The 21,207-nt window shown below is 41.7% G+C and overlaps 1 pseudogene; it reads left to right on the top strand.

Moving 5' to 3' along the window:
• Positions 1 to 7,802: 7,802 nt before the first annotated feature.
• Positions 7,803 to 12,916, top strand: LOC127756799 (glycerophosphodiester phosphodiesterase GDPDL4-like; annotated as a pseudogene).
• The last annotated feature ends 8,291 nt before the right edge of the window (positions 12,917 to 21,207 follow it).

Genomic DNA, 21,207 nt, shown 5'->3' with positions numbered 1-21,207 from the left:
TAAACCATCTTCTAAATTATTTTTAAATTATATATCCAATTTGTGATCATGTTATATTACTTTAGTTAAATTAAAGAAGTTATATTTTGGTCCTAAATACATCACAATACATGAGATAAATATATAATACAGTTGTATGATAATTTTTGAAAAAATCATATCATATTTTAGGGTGTGAACATCATTTAACAAATATACAACACTAATTTAAATCTATATATTAAAAATGAAAACTACACAACTTAATTTTGTTTTTCAAGTATATCTGAATAAATTATAATTTATTTGACTTTAAGATTCTCAAAGTTTTTTTATATATTTTCATAACTATTTGATTGATATTTGAGAACTGAGCAGCATAGCACATAGATATGAAAAAAATATCAAAAATATTTCCAACCAATGATCTTTCTATAATCCAACCCCTTAATCCATCATGAGATTCATGATCATATATTTTTTTCTTTGCCAAATAGTTTTGACACAATTGAACAATGAAGTAACATACACAATGAAATACTCATGATATATTTTCTTATACTTAAGGAATTTCAATATGTCAGACATAATTGATGTGTATATGTCATAAACTCCGTTGACATGACTATAAGTGTACTCCAATATACTAGTTGATGTAAATAAGTTTGGAAAAATAAACATTCTTTAAATTAGTAAAAGTGTCTCATATGATTATAAACAATAGGTGTTCAAAATAAATTAGGTGCTAAACTATAGATATTTATCAAAATATAAACGATAATATGGTGCTCTGGATATTATCGTGGTGTTATGTATCTCTTTAGAGATAGTATTTTTTAAAATATCTACAAATGATTAGCCTTGCTCATTTTTAAAGGAGAGTATTCTCTCTACAACATAAAATTTTGAGTAGTAATGATGAACACTATAAATAAATTGTGTCCACATTATACCACAAATTTACTCAAAGCATTTAAAAAAAACAACTTTGGTCACCTCCATTCTCTTTGTTCATCCCTTAAGTGCACTGAACATGGACAATAGAGTATATATACTACGATTACTGTAAGTTTAGCATGGAACTTCTGGCTAAGTTAAGGCGGTCCCATTGAAGGCCACCATCGCTAATACTCCCCCCGTTTCACAATGTAAGTCATTTTAACATTTCCCATATTCATATTGATGTTAATGAATCTAGACATACATATGAATGTGGGAAATGTTAGAATGACTTACATTGTGAAACGGATGAAGTAGTGATCAACTTCCTCCTTACCGGTGAAATACTCCATGAGCATGTGATAATGAATTAGGCATTAAAATGCTCGAAGCTGGTTTTGAGGAGCATGGCTACATAGATGTGAGATTCATGTTTCAAGGCAACAGAGAAAGAAAGTCTTGGTGTCTATGATCAGTTTCACCCATGAGAGTAACATTTATGTTTAACTTTAATGGTGCTATCCCATTAATGGAGAGAAGTGGTAGTATTTTTACAATATTTAATTATATGTGATTTTAGAAATAAGTGAGACATGAAGCCTAAGTAATGAATATTTTAATGTATTAGTGATATATTATGTTTATTTTATTGGTACATACGCAGTTCACTTAACTTGTAAAGCATAATAAATAATGTTGACAATAGGAGAATTTAGAATTTATATGTTACTCGGTCAAAGTGTTTTTTTAAAATATGAGAGATATTCTTATTATTTAATAATATTTAAATAGAAAATGGTGAGAAATATCTTCTTTTTGAGGATTGTTTTCACAAAACAATCAATAAGTTCTTCCTTGTTGAGGCAGAAAGAGCTAAAATGTTGGGCATTTCTGACAGAAGCACTAGCCTACAGCTTGTACTGTAATGTAGCATGGCATGGGTAAAATTCAAAAATTTTATCATTCCAGTTGAGCCCAAAAAAGATTACTCACAACTAGGGACAGGGAAGTGCTTCTATGCTACGAAAATTCGAGGCTTTTCCGCCTCTCCGGCCTCCGCTGTCACCCATCCTCCCTGCGTTCGGGGCGGCATGCAGTCCGCTCGGATACAACGGGAGCACGCTCCGGTGACCGCTGCCGTCCGGACAGAGCTGCTCAGCTGCTCGTCATCCATGCTATTGACTCCGGTGCGTCTCGACTGTGATCGAACACCCGACCAGTGGTGGAACAGTTTCTACAAGGCTACAACCATGACAATAAGAGTTCGATTGTCCTTGAGGGTTAGTATTATTTGCTTGCAGTAGATTGATATATTTAGAAAGGAAGACAACCTCGGCATGTTCAGTTGTAGAGACGAGTATGATCTCTTAAACAATACAAAATTATTTAGAGACGTGTCTTTACAATAGTTGAGACAGGCTCTAATCATTAACTCAAAAAAATATTCATTTTGTTAATATTCTTTTCATTTTTTTATCCTCATGCAACTATATTTCCATATTACAGTGATACATAACATCCTCTTTCTCTTTCTTCCATGTCAACAAGTATTCCTAATTAGTAACACTAAGAAACCATTATTGACAACCATTGTACATGCCCTTATGATAGTGATCATACATGTGGGATGATCCTGATCAATCAATGTACGGAGTTCAAGTGCTGGTTTAATCCATCGCTCGATCGATGGGATCACGAAACCACCACGACTAACATGTACGTGGTTGTATCCATTAAAGCCTAAGGCTACATTCGTTCGTGTGAGATGAGGTGAGAAAGCACTTCGTTTTCCGCGCGCACGCTTCCCAAACTACCAAACGGTGTGTTTTTTGTAAAAAAATTTCTATAGGAAAGTTGCTTTAAAAAATCATATTAATCTATTTTTAAAATTTAAAATAGTTAATACTCAATTCATCATGCCCTAATGGCTCACCTCGTTTTACGTATCTTCCCAATCTTCCCAATCTCCTTCTCCTCAAACTCACCCTAAGTCATTCCTACTGAGCTACAAAGCCCAACAAATCACTACTATGTCCACCCAAGTTTGTTTTTTAAGTTTAGGTTCAAAACCTCTTAACCAATTTCCAAACAAGTGTGAACTATTACGGGGTTGCTTGATTCTAAAAGTAAGACATATCACACTCCAAATATATCTAGCCATTACGCAATCACATAAGAGATGTTGAATTGACTCATTAGAGTTACAAAACCTACAAAGCAAGCTACCCTTCCATCTTCTTTTAGCAAGATTATCTTTTGTTAGAATCAGCCCTTTTCAATATACCAAAGGAAAATTTTAATTTTTAAAGGAATCCTTAGCTTTCAAATTAAAGACTTCCTAGGTATCACTACTACAGAATCTCTAAACGGTGCCGGTTGGGAACCCCCCTTCGGTGCCGGTTTTCCCAACCGGCACCCAGGAGGCGGCACTGTTAACCCAACCGGCACTGTTTGCCGGTTTTGGAACCGGCACCTTTGAGGTGCCCATGAGCCAAAAAAAATCGGCTCAATGCATCGAGCCGATGCATTGAGCCGTCAAGCCGATCCCATCTACACCCAAATCCCAAAATTTCCTCAAATTCATCAATCAAACACATCAACATCACATTCATCAAGAACACACATTCATCAAGAATCAAACACATTCATCAAGAATAAATTGGAGAGGAGAAGGAGGAGGAGCCAGATGGAGAGGACGAGGCACCGCCACCACCGCTGCCGATGAAGCCACCGTCGCCACCTCCCGCCGCCGAGCCGCCGCCACCACCTCCCCTCCCGCCAGATCTGGCGGAGGGGAGGGCGCAGCCACCGGGCCGTCGGACCGCCGCCGCCGACTCTTCCGCCATGGGGCCGCCGATGCGGCAACACCACCTCCTCTCCCGCCAGATCTAGCAGAGGGGAGGGCGCCGCCCGCCGCTGTCGCCTCTCCTCCCGGCGCCGCCTGCTGCTGCCGCTACCTCCTGCCGCCGCCTCCCCCTCCAGCCGCCGCCGCCTCCCCTCCCGCCGGATCTGACGGAGGGGAGGGCTCCCCTCTGGCTGCCAAGTCGCTGCCTCCGCCTCTGCGGCAGCGCGCGGGAGAGGAGGGAGAGAGAGAGAGAGAAGAGAGCGAGGCGGGAGAGAAGGGAGAGAGAGAAAGAGAGAGAAGAGAGCGAAACGAGAGAGGAGAGGCTGAGCGAGACGACCTTATCCGATGGTTGTGGGGCCCGCCGGTCGGCTTAGCCGGCTCGGCTCGATCTGTAAAGGTGTCGGTTTTTTTACCCAAAACCTGCACCTTTAATTTATTATAGGTGTCGGTTTTTAAAAAACCGGCACCTTTGTCTTAAAACCGGCACCTATGTGCAGGGCCCACCAACAGCAGTGTGGTAGGTAGAAGATTAAAGGTGCCGTTTTTTAATATGTGGCGTGTGGAGGTGGGTGCATGGGCGGGGAAGGCATTATTGGTGCCGGTTTTTGGTGTGCCGGCACCTATAGTGGCGACACCTATTTACCTTTTTGTAGTAGTGTATTACAACATTAAACATAAGAGCTTTATACATGGAGTTAACATAAAATAATTTTTTATTGCTCTTGCAAAAGAATTGGTCTCGCTTATCATTCAAATTGTCACTCACCACCTTTGAAACAATGTCAAGCCAATCTTGCAAGTTTTTCCCTACAATTGTTCTTGTAAAAGAAAAATTCAAAGGGGCCCTTCCTAACACATCGGCCCTTCGCATGTGACTCTTATCTCTATTTTTCTGGAAAATGCATGATGTATTTCTTCTTTCCTTGCTAGTAATTAAGTTGCTAATTGGAGGGGATGCCATCGATTTCATTAATTCAGGAAGAGGACCAACATGTTGTCCCATGAGCTCTTATCTAGAGTCGGCCAGACTCAGCGGGACAGCGACAACAAGCGGATGTGGCCACAGGAGGACCACGAACGGACGGCGGCGTGTACGCGGTGTCGCGACGATGAAGAGCAGTTGTGGCCGCGCTAGGACAAACGATGGCCACCGATATTGTCGGAGCAGATGAAACAGGAGTGAGAAAGGGAGGAGAGGAGAGAGAGAGAAAGGGTGAGGAAGAAGATGACCGAGGACTCAATGATATGTGGGTCCCACCACTGAATCAGCGAGTCAAATCCCGGCCACCCTGTCACGTCGTAAAACCCACTTCGCAAACCGCTGAAGGAGTCGATTTACATCGGTTTTCTAAGATGGAGGAGATATTATACCTGGTTTTGTGAGGGATGCGATTTAATCAACAGTAAGAGATAAGAGAAGCAAAATAGACTTATTCCTATACAGGCATGCACCAACATGAATTGGAATATGTTCACATTGGGTCCCTCTATTTGTCGCCTAATCCGATTTTCGTCCCTTGGTCGCAAAACCGGGTACGACGAGTCTCCCAACTTACAAAACCATACAAAAGAGGTCCCTCGACAGTATTGTGCCTGGGTTTGGATGACGTGGCGCCTACGTGGCTCCCTTTGACTAGGTCTTCGTCCCACGTGGCAATTGAATCCCGGGAAAATAAAAAAAAACAGTGGGACCCACATGCTACACAAAAATAATAAAAAAAGGTGGGACCCTTGTGGTCCCACATGTCAGCCTCCCTCTTCTCATTATCCCCCATTTCTCTCTCTCCCCTACACGGCAAGGAGAAGGGCGAGCGGCAGCGGGCGGTGGGTGGAGCAACGTGCGGGCGGAGAGCGGAGCAGAGGGGCGGCAGGTCGAAGTGGAGTGGCGCCGGGCGGTGGGCGGAGCGACAACGGACAGCGAGGAAGGAAGTGGAGGCACGCGGGAGGAGGGCGGAGGGCCGCGCCAGCGGCGAGTCCCACGAGCTCCGCGTCGATGTCTCCAACGCCTCCTCGGCATCCGTCCTCTCTCATGCCATCCACCGCGGTGCTGGCTTCCCGACGCTAATGTTGGAGGAGCAGTTCGTGGAGGTGCCGCTACCACCGAAGCACCTGCCGTTTGTGGAGTCGCTGAAGGGCATGACGCTGGTGGCGGACCTCGATAGGGAGGAAGGAAGCGGAGGACGCGTGCTTGTCGGCCTGTGAGGAAGGATGGCCGCGCGTGTTCGTCGGGGCGACGCAGCAACCACCAGCGGCGGCGACGGAGGAGGAGAAGGCGCGAGTGGGGAAGGCAGCGAGGGCAGCGGGGTCGACGCCAGCTGTGCCTGCGAGTGAGCCCTAGCGGACGAGGAGGGGCGGAGATGCGGCATCGATGTCGAGAACGGGCGAGCGAGGCAAGGCGGCGAGCCGCTGCTCCTTTTCCGCCCTCCCACCGCCGTGGCGCCATCCCTCCACCCACCGCCCGCCACCGCTCCACTTCCACCCGCGGCCCCTCTGCTCCGCCCGCCGCCCGCTGTCCTTCCGCCCACCGCCCGCCGCCCCTTTGCCCTTCGTCCTTCCGCACACCGAACGTCGCCCGTCGTCGCTCCGCCCATCGCCCGTCACTCCCTCTGCGCCGTCACTCGCCCTTCTCCTTGCCATGTAGGGGAGAGAGAGAAAGGGGATAGAGAGAAGAGGGAGGCTGACATGTGGGACCACATGGGTCCCACCTTTTCTATTATTATTTTTGTGTAGCTGACATGTGGGTCCCATGGTTTTTTATTATTTTCCGAGATCCAATTGTCAGGTAAGCGCGATGTCAATGCCACATGGGATGAGAACCTAGTCAAAGGGAGCCACGTATGTGCCACGCCATCCAAAACCGGACATAATACTGCCAAGGGATCTCTTTTGTGTGGTTTTGTAAGTTGGGGAACCCGTCGTACCCAGTTTTGCGACCAAGGGACGAAAATCAGACTGGGCACAAATGGAGGGACCCAAAGTGAACTTATTCCACATGAATTTTATAGGGCCCATTTCTGCCAACCTCCAACTCCAGTCCATTCTTGGGCCTGCCCAAAAATCCTTTCGCCGTCTTCTGCCAAGCGCTGCTGCAAAACTGGCAAGTTCACTCGCCTGCCTCGCCGGAGCATTCCTTCGTTGGTCCCCGGCGGCAGCAGCGCAGCTCTACGCTGGTGCCATGTAGAGCTGACCAGAACCTAACCGACCTACTACTAGGTGAGGACTAAGGAGACAGACCTCTAGGTAACTATATATAGCATATGTACTCTATTCGTCCAATAAAAACGAACCTAGCTATGGGATTGGACCCTAGTCTTACAAATCTCCAGATTCGTTGCACAACCATATATCATATCTAGTTCTAGATTCATTTCCTATAAAACTATAACTGTTCAAATTTATTGTACTACAATATATTATATCTAGTTCTAGACTCGTTTTTTATAGGTATGAGGGAGTAATTAGCTAGGTAAGGCTAAACCGAAGCAAGAAGTGGTCAGATCAGATTCGGATTCCACCTACCAAAAAACTGATCAGTCTCTTGCTTGCCTTGAAGTCTCCACTCCTCTTGACTCGCTCTTTTTTTTTCCTTTTCTTTGATTTTTTAAATGCATATAAGTATTGTGGGTTTTCTTTTTTAATTTCCTCCTGCAGATCCAGAGTTGAGAGTGCCCAACCTAACCTAAAACCCTAAACTGAAGCCATCTATGAGTGAATGGTCAACATATGGTCCCTTGTTTGCCTCTTCCAATATAGTATGATAACCAAACATAGTGAACAAGCCTTGCATGTTTGTAGATCATAGGATGCATGTTGTATATTTACTCCTGTGAAGCTGCGTTGTCGACTTTCCAGTGGTGCTCTCCCCGATCCATTCAGACAGAAAAAAAAAAAAGGATACTAAGTAATTATTGTTAGCACTATTTCTTATAGTAGTTATTAAATGCAGAGAAGAACTCTCCTTATCCTTCAATCCCCACTTCTCACTCTCACTTGATCATAGTGTAATTTTCACCAACAACTCTTGTTTTATACCAAAGGTGATTTTTAATTGTTAATTAACATGATGCTTGAGTTGTCATTGTTGTTCTGCCACTGGGTGATCCCTATAAAAACGCCATCTTGCGCCACTTCTCAGCCAAAGTGCATGCTTTCTCCGAGCCTTGGATGAAAAAAAATTCTCCAGGATTAGCAGTTCCCTCACCACAATGCTGTCCTACCGCTGGATCCTGCTACTCTCAGTCGTCGTAGTTGTCGCCGTTGCTGCGGAGCTCCCGCTTGCGTCAACCACCTTCAAAACCTTGACGGGTAAAATTTAATCACTCAATAGCAAGCTCGATCTAGCTCCTCGTAGTTGATATCTATATAGGAGTATTTCCCGGCTCTGTTCATGTCAGGACTTTTAAGGACCTGAATGCTGATATCTGAACTAGGTGGTTTATTGCAGCGAGTTGGTTTTCCAGGAAATCTTGATGGGAATGCTGTTAATTATGTCCCATGTCTGAAAGGCCATGAGCACGATCTATACTTGCAGTAGCATGCCTGAAATTAAAATTTTTCGGCACCTGCTGCTAGCTTATTGTTCATGTCCTTTTTTCAACCTGCTAATCACAAGCTAATTACCTTGTGATTTCCTACAAGCATTTGTTGGTTGTGCAGGTAATGCTCCTCTTGTTATTGCTAGAGGTGGCTTTTCAGGATTGTTTCCTGATTCCAGCCAATTCGCCTTTGGTTTTGCCTTGTCTGCTACCTCGACTGACACAAGCTTGTGGTGCGATGTGCAACTGACGAAAGACGGTGTTGGCTTTTGCCTCCGAGATTTACTTATGCAGAATGGCACCACTATCAGCCAAGTTTATCCAGGGGGGAAGCAGACATACAGAATCAATGGAGTGCCGAAAACCGGATGGTTCCCTGTGGACTATAACATGTCTTTGCTGACAAATGTTTTTTGTGAGTTCAAATCATTTTCAGCTGATTGCTTACTGCATTGTCATAACATGCATGCACGAATATATACTTCCACCATCTCAATTTTCGTAGATAATGAAAATGGTTTGCACAACGTACCGCCATGTCAATGTTATCATGAAATATCCTCTTGTTAGCTTTATGTGCTTTTTCATGTGGCCAAAACTGGATGTCATCGATCCTTGCAACAAGGAGTCGATTTGCGTGGACACTTTTTAGTATTCTTTGGATATAGTATCGAACTGTTTTGGTCATTAATTTCTTTTTCTAGGATGATCCTTTAGTAGTATCCTTTTGTAATCAGCAATTCAGTACTCACATCTACCGTTGGGCAGTAACACAGGCACTTCTCGTACCGACAAATTTGATTTCTGCAACTTCCGCATCTTTTCTGTCACCGGCTTCATGTCCTCGATCGAGCCATCATCTCTTTGGTTGAATGTTGAGGTAGAGTTTGCTAGCTGTTCTTTCGGACTAAACGTATAAATTATTCTAGCTGTTGTTACACTGATTCATCGTGCTTCATGTACGTCTTTCCGAATTAAGATAACTTCCTTTTCATTTGTGCAGCATGATGTTTTCTACACAGAGCATGGTTTGAACATGACAAATTACATTCTTTCAGTACAGAAGCTTGGCTTTGTGAAGTACATCTCATCACCTGAACTAGGTTTCCTGGAAACTCTATCAGGAGGCATTGATCATAAAGTGAAGCTAGTATTCCGCTTTCTTGATAAAGCTGTTTCCGATCCTTCTACAAACAAAACATATGACTCTATGCTGAGTGACCTGGCATTTATTAAGACAATTGCTTCTGGTATAATGGTTCCCAAAAGCTATATCTGGCCAGTGACGAGTGAGAACTATATTCAGCTTCCCACACAGATTGTCAAAGATGCGCACGATGCAGGTTTAGAAATATATGCGTCTGATTTTTCAAACGATGGAAATTTTCCCTATAACTACGGTTATGATCCTTTGGAGGAATATCTGTCATTTGTCAGCAATGGTGGCTTCTCTGTTGATGGTGTATTGACGGATCACCCACTTACTGCATCAGAGGCTATTGGTATGTGTCCATACTTTTGTTGCTTTGGTTACACTAATGTAATTTTAATCACCGTTATTTTGTCAGTTTCACCATAGCAAATAATTAACTCAACAGGCAATTCATGAAAGCTGTGTTGAATCTAAATTTTGCTAAGATCAATCAATTTGATTGATTAGTAATCACATTCGCATAGTGGGCGAATGCAAATGATGTCTTTAACGTACTTTAAAAATCCGTGTTATCTACTCTTTTGGAGGAGCATTGGAGAATTGATAGCCTTCTCTACACTCAAACACCGTAAAAGCTCTCATATAGTAATACATTTTTGAGTAAATTTCACAAAACTACACGTTTTGTTGTCCAAGTTGTAGAAAGTCACACATACTTTAACAGTTGGCGCTTAAGTACATATATTTTGGTAGTATAGTTTTACAAAACCACACTATCAATAAATGGATTCACCCGTGATATGATATAATTGTTCCACTTAGGACAAGCACGTGGCATCCTATAACCAGCCATCGCACGAAATTAATAGGATGCCTCGTCTGTGTGACTTTCTATAACTTGGACAACAAAACGTGTAGTTTTGTGAAATTTACTCTACATTTTTTGTTTCATTTATATATGCTACCATGTGAGCTACGAGATTGCTTAATTTTCGCCAGTCATCAATCACTGTCGTGTTTCCTGTTGTTTATTGTTGTTGTACACAAACAAGAATCGGGAATTAATGCATTTGAGTCTATATTTGCACAGGCTGTTTCACTAATTTGAACACAAGCAGGAAAACAGATCATGGTATGACACATTTAGCTGCAACCCCCCGCAGTATATGTTCTTGCAGTGATATTTGAATTCCACAGGTTTGAATTCGTTTTAATTATCGACCACACTGTTTTTTATCAGGGAATATATTAATTATCTCACATAATGGTGCTAGTGGAGATTACCCGGACAGTACGGATCTTGCTTATGAGAAGGCAGTTGGAGATGGTGCAGATGTCATTGACTGTTCCATCGAAATGACCAAAGATGGAATTCCTATATGCATGAGTTCCATTAACCTGTATGATAGTACAGATGTTCAGAACTCGAAGTTTAGCTCACTTGCTTCTGTCGTTCCAGAAATTCAGACTAAACCGGGAATATTCACGTTTAACCTCACTTGGGAAGAAATTAGCACTTTGAGACGTGAGTTTCCTTATCATTTTTTTATTACAACTCTTTCAGATTTTATTGAAATGTTTTTAACATTGTTTTTCTCCGGTGTTAGAAAATTGTTTCTTCACGAAAAGAGGGATACGTAATCCATTTTCATTATCTTTAAAAAAACGTAGATGGCATACAAACATGAAAAATTCATGTGTTTTTTTTCTGAAGCGAAAATAACCCACCCGTACCATGATTTTGTAAGGAACCCCAAGGTACGCAAATCAAGGAAAGTGACTTTTTGACATATGCAAAGGACAAGGATTTATCCGGCATCATGATCATCATGAAGGTGATCATAATTCCTTTTTTTGGCAATTTTTTTAGTAGACATTTTCAACAGTTTCCCTGTTACCCGTATATGGGGGAGATTTTAGCACTTATTTTCATTAAGGTGATCACCATGAAAAGCAAAATATCTTACACACGGAGCCATTTTTTCTTAGTTTTCTCCTTTCTACAAAAATCTACAGTGAAAATTGATCGATCAACCTTGTGAAGTGCAGAATGCTGCATTTATGGCAAAATCATTAGGATTTGATGTCGTTGATCTTGTAACAACTGCGTTGAGTAATGCTGGCTATGACAACATGGACCCAACTACCAAGAACAACAAGGAGATTATGATTCAGTCAAAAGACAGTGCTGTTCTCGTCAAACTGAAGCAGAGGTTAACACAATGCAAGCTTGTCTACTCGCTCCCGTTAAAAGTTGGGGACGTTTCTGATTCCTGCGTAGCAGATATCAAGAAGTTTGCAGATGCTGTTATTGTTGACAGGGAATCTGTTTTTGCCGAGAGCAAAGGTTTTATTATTAGGAAAAGCAAGGTTGTGGAAGATGTGCAGTCTGCAGGGTTAGCTCTGTATGTGGAGGTATTCCGCAATGAGTATGTATCATCACCGGTGGATTTCTTCGCAGATGGAACAGTGGAGATCAACAACTATGTTCAGTTGGTTCATGTTGATGGCTTCATAACTGACTTCCCCAAGACTGTTAGAAGATACAAAAGTAAGTTTACTACTACTACTCTGCTAGCTAGCTACTACCTCCATCCCATAATTTAAGAAATTTTGACTTTTTGAATTTTTGACTTTTTACTTTCAACGTTTGATCATTCGTCTTATTCAAAAAATTTATACAAATATAAAAAACGAAAAGTTATGCTTAAACTACCGTGGATAATAAAGTAAGTCACAAATAAAATAAACAATAATTATAAAATTTTTTGAATAAGACAAATGGTTAAACAGTACAAGCAAAATGTCAAAATCCCTTATATTATGGAACGGAGGAAGTAGTAAAGTAGGTATTAGTCCTCGTTTATTCTATTGTTTGCCACAAATATTTATGTTTATTTCTTTTAGGTAGTCACATAATATATCCCAGATATTATGGAACTAAAGTTTTACAAAAAAAACCGTAATTAATTTACTGGCAGTGAATACTTGTACACGCCAAGGAGATGGTACGTCTACATCCATGAAGCAAGTGCCAATTGGCGACCTGGCGCAGCTACTCGATGCGGAGTGCAGTACTGGTGGCATGCTGCCAGCTCTGGCACCAATGCCGGTGCTCAACTCATCGGACGTCATTGAGCCACCTCTCCCTGCTGCCGAGCCCAAGAGTGCAGCAGGTAGCTCTGCCACCAATGCTTGTGTTGTAGGAGTACTGGCTCCTCCTCCCCTCTTCAGCAGCAGCAGGGAGTACGTTCTTCTGGCCACGCTGCTGCTACTCCAGATGCTGTAAGCTAGCGCCGCCATTTTTTGCTGGCATCTGTGCTCATCTGAGCTATCCTAGCCGATGGACGTCAATTAAGGCTGAAATATTTTCCATTCCATTAACGATGGACGGTGTGACGCTACAATAATGTATAACTTGGCTTTATAATATTAATGGTGCTTAATTTTTATCTATTGGCTCGAACTCCAGACTGGGTCTCACATCAATTCGTCTTACTAACTTGTTTCATTTTGTTTAATTTCTTTTTTTTCTTTTTTGAAACAACCCGCGCAATGCTTGGCAATCCCCAGTGTGAATGGATGTATATCAGAATGTGTTGATTGCCATTTGCCACAACAATTTCCCACTTTCCGCAGCTTAATTAGTTGCATAGAGAGATATGTACTCCCTCCGTCCCATAAAAATCGAATCTAGGATCGGATATGACATATTCTAGTACAATAAATCTAGAAAAATATATGTCCAGATTTATAGTACTAGGATGTGTTACATCCGGTACTATAATGGTTTTCTATCGGATAGATGGAGTATGGTTCTGCCCCCGCAACTACAATCTCATCCAGAGAGTGCTTGAGATCACATATAATTAACACTCATCCTCTTGCTCTAAATCCACTAAAAATAAACGGCAGGTTTCCGTGCCGCATGGCCGATCAGTACTACGTACAATAATGGATTTCATGGGCACATAGGAAAAGACTAGGCATTAGGCATTATTCTGAGAAGCAAAAAAATCCAGTCAACAATTGAAACATTTGTCGATATTAGGGTTTGGGCGACTCCCCCGCGATCGGGGGGTGGCGGCTCTCGTTTCCTATAGAAGATGGTTTTGGATAAAGTTTTACCCTGATCCGTTTGAGAAGTCTGCAGGGATTACGCCTGCCTTGGCATCGCCTCATCTTGGTGATGTTTTTGGTATCCATTGTGATATGTCCCAGACTACTCAAGTAATATCAGTCGGTGATTTGCATATTTTTATGAAGTCTGGAGAAGGCCAAAGAATATTTCAAGCTCCATGCAGTGTACCAGTGCCAACAGATGGAATTAAAATCGATGATATCAATCACAATGGTGAGGGCTAATTAGACCTAGATAATTAGCCAAGGTCATTAGGCATCATGGCCGCATTATTTTAATATACTAGAAAAATACCCGTGCGTTGCAACGGGAAAAAGAGATGAGAAAATTGAGGAGAAGTTGAAAAAGACTTATATTATGTAATTAATTAAATATAAATTTTCCGAAATACTTGATATTTTTTTAAGTTGGTAGGTGTTTAAATTAATTTAAAAGTAAAGTAAGTGTGGAAATAAAATGATATAGCTGGATTTAATTTTAATGAAGTTCTCCATAATTAATTATACTTTCTGGATTTTTCTAGAAATTTTTAGAACTTCATTTCGAATTTTAATAATACAAACATCATTTCAGCATTTATTTAAATAAAAATCTAAATAAGAATCATTCTTACATTCTGGGCCATTTTCAGCCCATGGCCTCCCTCAGCCCGCATCCGAGCAACCTGCTTTTATCCCTTTTTCTCCCCTCCACCTTAGCCCGCAAGCACGCGTCCGGCTTAGTAAGCAAACACAAGTCTAATTTACCTCTCTTTACTCTTCTCTCACTGTTGTGTGGGCCCATCGTCATATGGTCGTCCCCTACCTCCGTCCAGAGATCATCACCTTCCCGACGACTTTTGAAACCGCCTCCACCATGAAATCCGGCTGCATCCTTAAAGATAATCTAAAATTGATTGAGGGGTTTCAATCCTTATTTTCTTCTCTTTCTGTTTTCCTAAAATTCGGAGCAAATCCGTTTCGTATCGGGAATCAAGCCTTATCCGAACCAGATAAGATGCGATGTGATTTTTTATTTACCCGAGCAGTCACGCACGCACGCGCGAGAGGGGAGGAAATCGGACATACGGACCAAAAAATAGTGTGACTAAAGGAAAAATACGAATCTTTTAATTAGTTAAGATAAGATAAGATATGTTGGGTCTGGTTTGTAAAGGACTATTTAGTGACTTCATTAATGTGTTTATTGAGTTGGAGTCGGTGTTGTTCTGGGCTTGCGAGCCTATGTTGGGTCTAGTACTAGTGCTTGCATGCACGTATACATATATGTTAGGTATTAGTCATATATGTTAGGTATTAGCAACATGAGGTAGATTGATTTTCCTAAAGTTCATGTTTAGGATTTGGTCCCTGCCAAACTACCTGGTGGCGATCCCATCAGCTTCTATCTGAATATTTTGCCGCCTGATTGGTTGGAGAAGAAACAAGGTCAGGAAGTCTTACCTGGTTTTGTTGCTTGGTACGTGTGTGCCTCCTCTCCTGTTCATGTGTGAAAGCACGGGTGGATTAGATTCTGAGTGCTTTGGTTTATCGTCATCATATTTTCTGAACTAATTTGATAGTTGTTTTATTTGGTTCCGTGAAAGAGAGAGATAAATTAGGGTACTCGATGTTGGGTGCTCATCAAGTGGTATCAGAGCGTGGTTCATCACGGTACTGTTGAGTTATTTTGCTAAATTTCAGATTTTGCATCATGGTTAAATCTGGAGGTTCTGAAAGTAGTGGTGGTTCTCATCATGGTTTTGATGAGGAAGAGGTTACTATGCCTGTTTTTGATGCTAACTTGCCTGCCGAAGTTAAGGATGGATTGTAAAGTGCTTGTGATTATTTTGATAAATGTATAAATCAGAAATTCACGAAGCTTGAGAGGAGTATTTCTATGTTAGTCGATTGTCTACCACTGCCACGTCAGGAACATGATAGACAGGGTCGACGTCCACCACCTGAACATCATGAGTATGATGCGGAGGATGAGAGTCTAGGCTTGCGTTATGATGGAGGTGATCATCATCGTCGTCCTCGACATCCTCCTCGCCGAGGTCCTGCTTTTATGGATAGGGTTGTTGATGTTATTCACCGTGACAATCGGAATCGTCGTGCTGCTCGTGTTCCGTTGGATGAAGGGCTTGGTAAGATAAAAATTTCCATGCCTACTTTTTTAGGTTCTGGAGATCCGGAGGATTATTTGCAGTGGGAGATGCGTTGTGATCAGATCTTTAATAGTCACAACTATTCAGAGGATAAGAAGGCACGTCTTGCATCTATTGAATTCACTGGTTATGCTTTATCTTGGTGGAATCAATTGGTACATGTTGGTCGTCCACATACTTGGCAATATATATATGAAAGAGGTTATGGCTCGCCGTTTTGTTCCTGAACATTATACTAGATCCTTATACTAGATCCTTGTATACACGCTTGCAGCAACTCAAACAAGGTGATCTTAGTGTGGATGCTTATTATAAGGAGATGGAATTGTTAATGAGCCGTACAGGGGTAACAGAGAATGATGAAGCTACTATCGCTAGATTTCTTAATGGTCTCAACGATGATGTGAAAGAACGTGTTGAGATATCATATTATTATGATATACAAAATATGGTGCACATTGCTCAAAGGGTGGAGCAGCAACTAACAAGTCGCCACACTAGCCGTTCACGTTCTTTTCAGCGAGATGGTGATGGAAGTGCCGCTAGTAAGTCGGTGTCTTTCAAGCCGGCTACTCCTTCTAGAGATGGGTTTAAACCTGCTGCTAGTTCGGTGAGTAAATCCAAATCTAAAGTTGAATCTACTGCTGCATCTGGTTCTAAATCACGAAGTGCAGAGTGTTATACTTGTGGAGGGAGAGGACATTATATGAGAGATTGTCCTAATCAGAAGAAGGTGTTGATGACTAAAGAAGGCTATGTTTCTGAGAGTATATTAGAAAATTCAGAAGGTGTACAACTTGATCATACTCTTACTGCGGGCTATCGAGATATTGATGATTCATCTATGGATGATGGTGCTGAAAAGAATAATGGTTTATCTATGCTTGCATATGCAGTTCAGCGAGATGGCTCTAATGTTGATGCAAAGGGGCAGTGCTGTAATATTTTTCAGTCAGAGTGCAAAATTCAAGAGAAGGTATGCAAATTAATAATTGATGGTGATAGTTTCACTAATGCTATCAGATTAGACTTGGTGTATGCTTTATCCTTGTCTACACGAAGGCTTTCTCCACCACGTTATATTCAATGGATGAATCAAGCGGGCACACAGAAAATTACTCATAAAGTGATAGCTATCTTGATAAAGTGGATTGTGATGTGGTGCCAATGAATGCTTGTCAGTTGTTGTTGGGGAGGCCATGGCAGTTTGATCGTAATGCTACCCATGAGGGCAGATCCAACCGTTATTCTTGGGTAAATTGGAACCATACCATTATAATTTGCAAAGTTTAAGATATGCCATTGGTATCTCAATGACATGTAGAACCCACATGAGTCAATGACATGTGGGTCAGGATGACATATCTCAAATTTTGCAAAATTACAATGGCATGGTTCCAATTTTCCGTATTCTTTTATGCATCGTGGTGTTAATCAAGTGTTGAATCCGGAACCATGCCATTTTAATTTTGCAAAGTTTAAGATATGCCATCGGTATCTCAATGACATGTAGAACCCACATGAGTCAATGACATGTGGGTCAGGATGGCATATCTCAAATTTTGTAAAATTATAATGGCATGGTTCCAATTTTCCGTATTCTTTTATGCATCGTGGTGTTAATCTAGTGTTGAATCCTATGTTTGATATTGACATCAAAGCAGAGATATTTCCCACCGTCAAGAAGAAGAAAGAAGTGGCTGAAATTAATATTAAGCCGAGGACGGCTTTGTTACAAGAGGGGAAGGATAATATGTTCCAGACTACTCAAGTAATATCAGTCGATGATTTGCATATTTTTATAAAGTCTGGAGAAGGCCAAAGAATATTTCAAGATCCATGCAGTGTACCAGTGCCAACAAATGGAATTAAAATCGATGATATCAATCATCATGGTGAGGGTTAATTAGACCTAGATAATTAGCCAAGGTCATTAGGCATCATGGCCACATTATTTTAATATATGTTGGACCTGGTTTGTAAAGGCCTATTTAGTCACTATATTAATTTGTTTATTGAGTTGCAGTCGGTGTTGGTCTGGGCCTGCGAGCCTGTGTTGGGTCCAGTACTAGTGCTTGCATGCACGTATACATATATGTTAGGTATTAGCAACAGGAGGCAGATTGGTTTTCCTAAAGTTCATGTTTAGGGTTTGGTCCGTGCCGAACTACCTGGTGGCCATCCCATTAGCTTCTATCTGAATATTTTGCCGCCTGATAACTGATTGGTTGGAGAAGAAACAAGGTCAGGAAGTCTTACCTGGTTTTGTTGCTTGGTACATGTGTGTGCCTCCTCTTCTATTCGTGTGTGAAAGCACGGGTGGATTAGATTCTGAGTGCTTTGGTATATCGTCATCATATTTTCTGAATTAATTTGATAGCTGTTTTATTTGGTACCGTGAAAGAGAGGGATAAATTAGGGTACTCGTTGTTGGGTGCTCATCACATTGCTCTAATGATATTGTTCTTGACGGAGGCGTATACGACAAAGGAAAGATTGCATATCTTCGGGGAGATCAAACGCCTGATACTTGGTGAGAGGGAAATTGTTATAAAGAAGATATAGAGATCCCAAAACCAAATTAATCATATGTTGGCTCATAAAGCTCGCACTGACCAGCCCTCAAGTTTTTGGTTAGGCGATTCTTGTAGCTTTATTTCTCAGCATATCAGTAAGGATTTGTTGGTTGAGTAATATATCTCTTGCTCCTCCCCGCAAAAAAAAAGTCCACGTATCATCCCTCAACTATTGGTGAGTTTCATTCATGCCCATCAACCGCAACACTCGGTATAGAGTATCCCCTAACTATCATTATCGGTGTAAATCAAGCCCATTGTAGTATCGTGGTGGTTTTCGCTAACATGACATTCCGCATTCTAGTAAAAAAAAATACGTTGGGACCCATACCACACTTTTTTCCTCCATCTTCCCCTCTCTCTCTCTACACCCTCTCATGTGGGAGGAGTGCTTGATGGAGCTCTGGGAGGTTGCGGCAGCACTTGTGAAAATCCATGGGTACAAACACGCGCGGCAGTGGAGCCAAGTGGTACAGGGCCCTGTTGATATTTCTTATGATCACAGATAGAATCCGGAAGCGCACGGATATACCGATGTAACATTTCCCCTACGGAGTATTCCAAGGGTATCGAATCCAAGGGAACGTGTGTGATTAATTCTTCCTCCGGTTCATCCAAGGACACCAAGCAAAGGATAGGCTAGGATAGAGAGGATTTGTCCTGAAACATTGACTACGGATGAAGGAGCTTCTTTTATGCCCAAGGAAGTGAAGAGTTTTGCTGAATCTTATGGTATTAAGTTATTGAGTTCTTCTCCTTACTATGCTCAGGCTAATGGACAAGCCGAGTCTAGTAATAAGACATTGTTAAAGTTAGTCAAAAAGAAGATTGAGGAAGACCCAAAGAAGTGGCATGAAGTGCTTTCTGAAGCATTGTGGGCACATAGGATATCTAAACATGGTACCACTAAAGTCACTCCTTCTGAGCTAGTGTATGGTCAAGAAGCCGTTTTACCGGTTGAGGTAAATCTTGGCTCTCTTCGGGATATCAAGCAAGATGATTTGTCAAGTGAAGATTAGAAGACATTGACGGGATAAAATCTTGATGAAGTCATCGAAAAGCGTTTGAAGGCTTTGGAAGAGATAGAGAAAGAGAAGAAGAGGGTGGCCAAAGCATACAACAGAAGGGTGAAAGCAAAGTTGTTTCAAGTGGGAGATTTGGTTCGGAAGACAATTTTGCCTTTGGGTACTCGATCAAGGGAGTTCGGTAAGTGGTCTCCTAGTTGGGAGGGTCTTTATCGAGTATGCAGAATTGTTCGAGGGAACGAGTATTTTTTGGAAACACATTTTGGAACCATGGTTTTGTGATATAGTATGAGATAGAGGCAAACCTTTGGTTTCTATCCCGAGATGGACGTGGAAGAGGGCTTGTAGAGGGCAAGACCAACCCCTATATAAGGGACAAGGTCGGTTCATTGTAAAAAGACAATCAACAATCAATCAATCGAATCGTTTTTCATATTGCTTTTATTTTTTGCTTAGTTTGTCCATCATTGTCGATTTGCGCCGTAAATCGTCCGCCGTTACTGCGAGAGTGCGACACCTCTTTGTAGGTTTATCCTGAAAACCTTCCGTTTTGCCTACGAGACGGGTAGTTATCTATAGTTCTATCTAGATCGGCTCTGCTAGCCGGTTTAGTTTATCAAAACCCATCTTGATATAGTGCTTGCTAGATTAGGGTGGTTGGCGACTCTACTATCACTGCAAAGCTTTAGGTGTTGCGATCGTGCTTGTCGACTTGTCACAAAAAGTTACCAACAGTATGCATTGCTGCAAACTGCCCAACATCATTTGGTATGGTTAGTTGTTCTGTCAAAATAAGGTGTATACAAGTTTCAAAACTGATAAATAATCCAACCTTACCATTTCACTTTTTTTTTTACATCCTACTCTGGAACACTGATACGTGTTTTCGTTTGGTGTGCAGGCTTCTTGGATCAATTCCGCATGGCTTCTTGATGTTGTTTGCACCAAAAACTTTGAAAGTCCACTTGACAAGCTTGGGTTTAAGGAGGATGCTGCTTTGGTCAAGAGGTATTTTCGGTGGTGAAAAGAATGCTGGGATGGAACAGAGATGGATTTTACAGGACTTACTAATATGTTTAGATGATCAGCACATGTATTAATTGATGATCATGTCTCATGGATCATGGTATAGAGATACCAAATTAATAATGTGGACACATGTTAGTAAACATGTTATTGGATAGACCCAACTTGAGACACTGCAAGAGCCATATGTGTTGTGTCATCAGTGATCTCATTTAGTGTTGGTGTTGAATCCTTAGACCTAATATTATCATGGTTCCCAACATGTGTAGTAGCTTACTTAGGGACTGCTAAACGCTACTCCATAATTGGGTAGTTATAAAAGTAGTTTTTGAGTATGCTATGAAACATGTAGTGGGATATGAATAATTAAGATGGGATTTGCCCTCCTATAGAGAGATATCTCTGGGCCCCTCGATGTTGTAGATTATGGAAGTCCATGACCATGCCAAAGGTGATTGAGGAGTCAATCACAGGATATATAATCTATCAATAGGTTCGAGTGAATGATTGAGCTATTAGAGGGTTGCACATATCTAGCCTTGAGCTTAATCGATATCGTGAGGCAAAGGGGTTCATACAAGTATACACTAGAGGTTCAGCCGATATGATCTTTATGTATGCCCAGTGGGTCAATACGTTCTGCTAGGTGCCACTGTTGACGCGTGGACTGAAAAGGAGCTTTCGGGTTACAGCCGAGTATACATGAACCTACAGGGTTGCACGCTTAATGGGCCGGAATAAGGGGATTGGATGGAGATCCAATATGAGCTTAATTCGGATAGGGATCCGAATAGGAGTCCTACAGGCCTTGGAGGCCCGAGTGATGGATCCTATATATT

This window comes from Oryza glaberrima, chromosome 12, assembly GCF_000147395.1.
Source record: "Oryza glaberrima chromosome 12, OglaRS2, whole genome shotgun sequence".
NCBI lineage: Eukaryota > Viridiplantae > Streptophyta > Magnoliopsida > Poales > Poaceae > Oryza > Oryza glaberrima.
The sequence above is the reverse complement of the archived record's forward strand: the minus strand, read 5'-3'. Positions and strand labels throughout refer to the sequence as shown.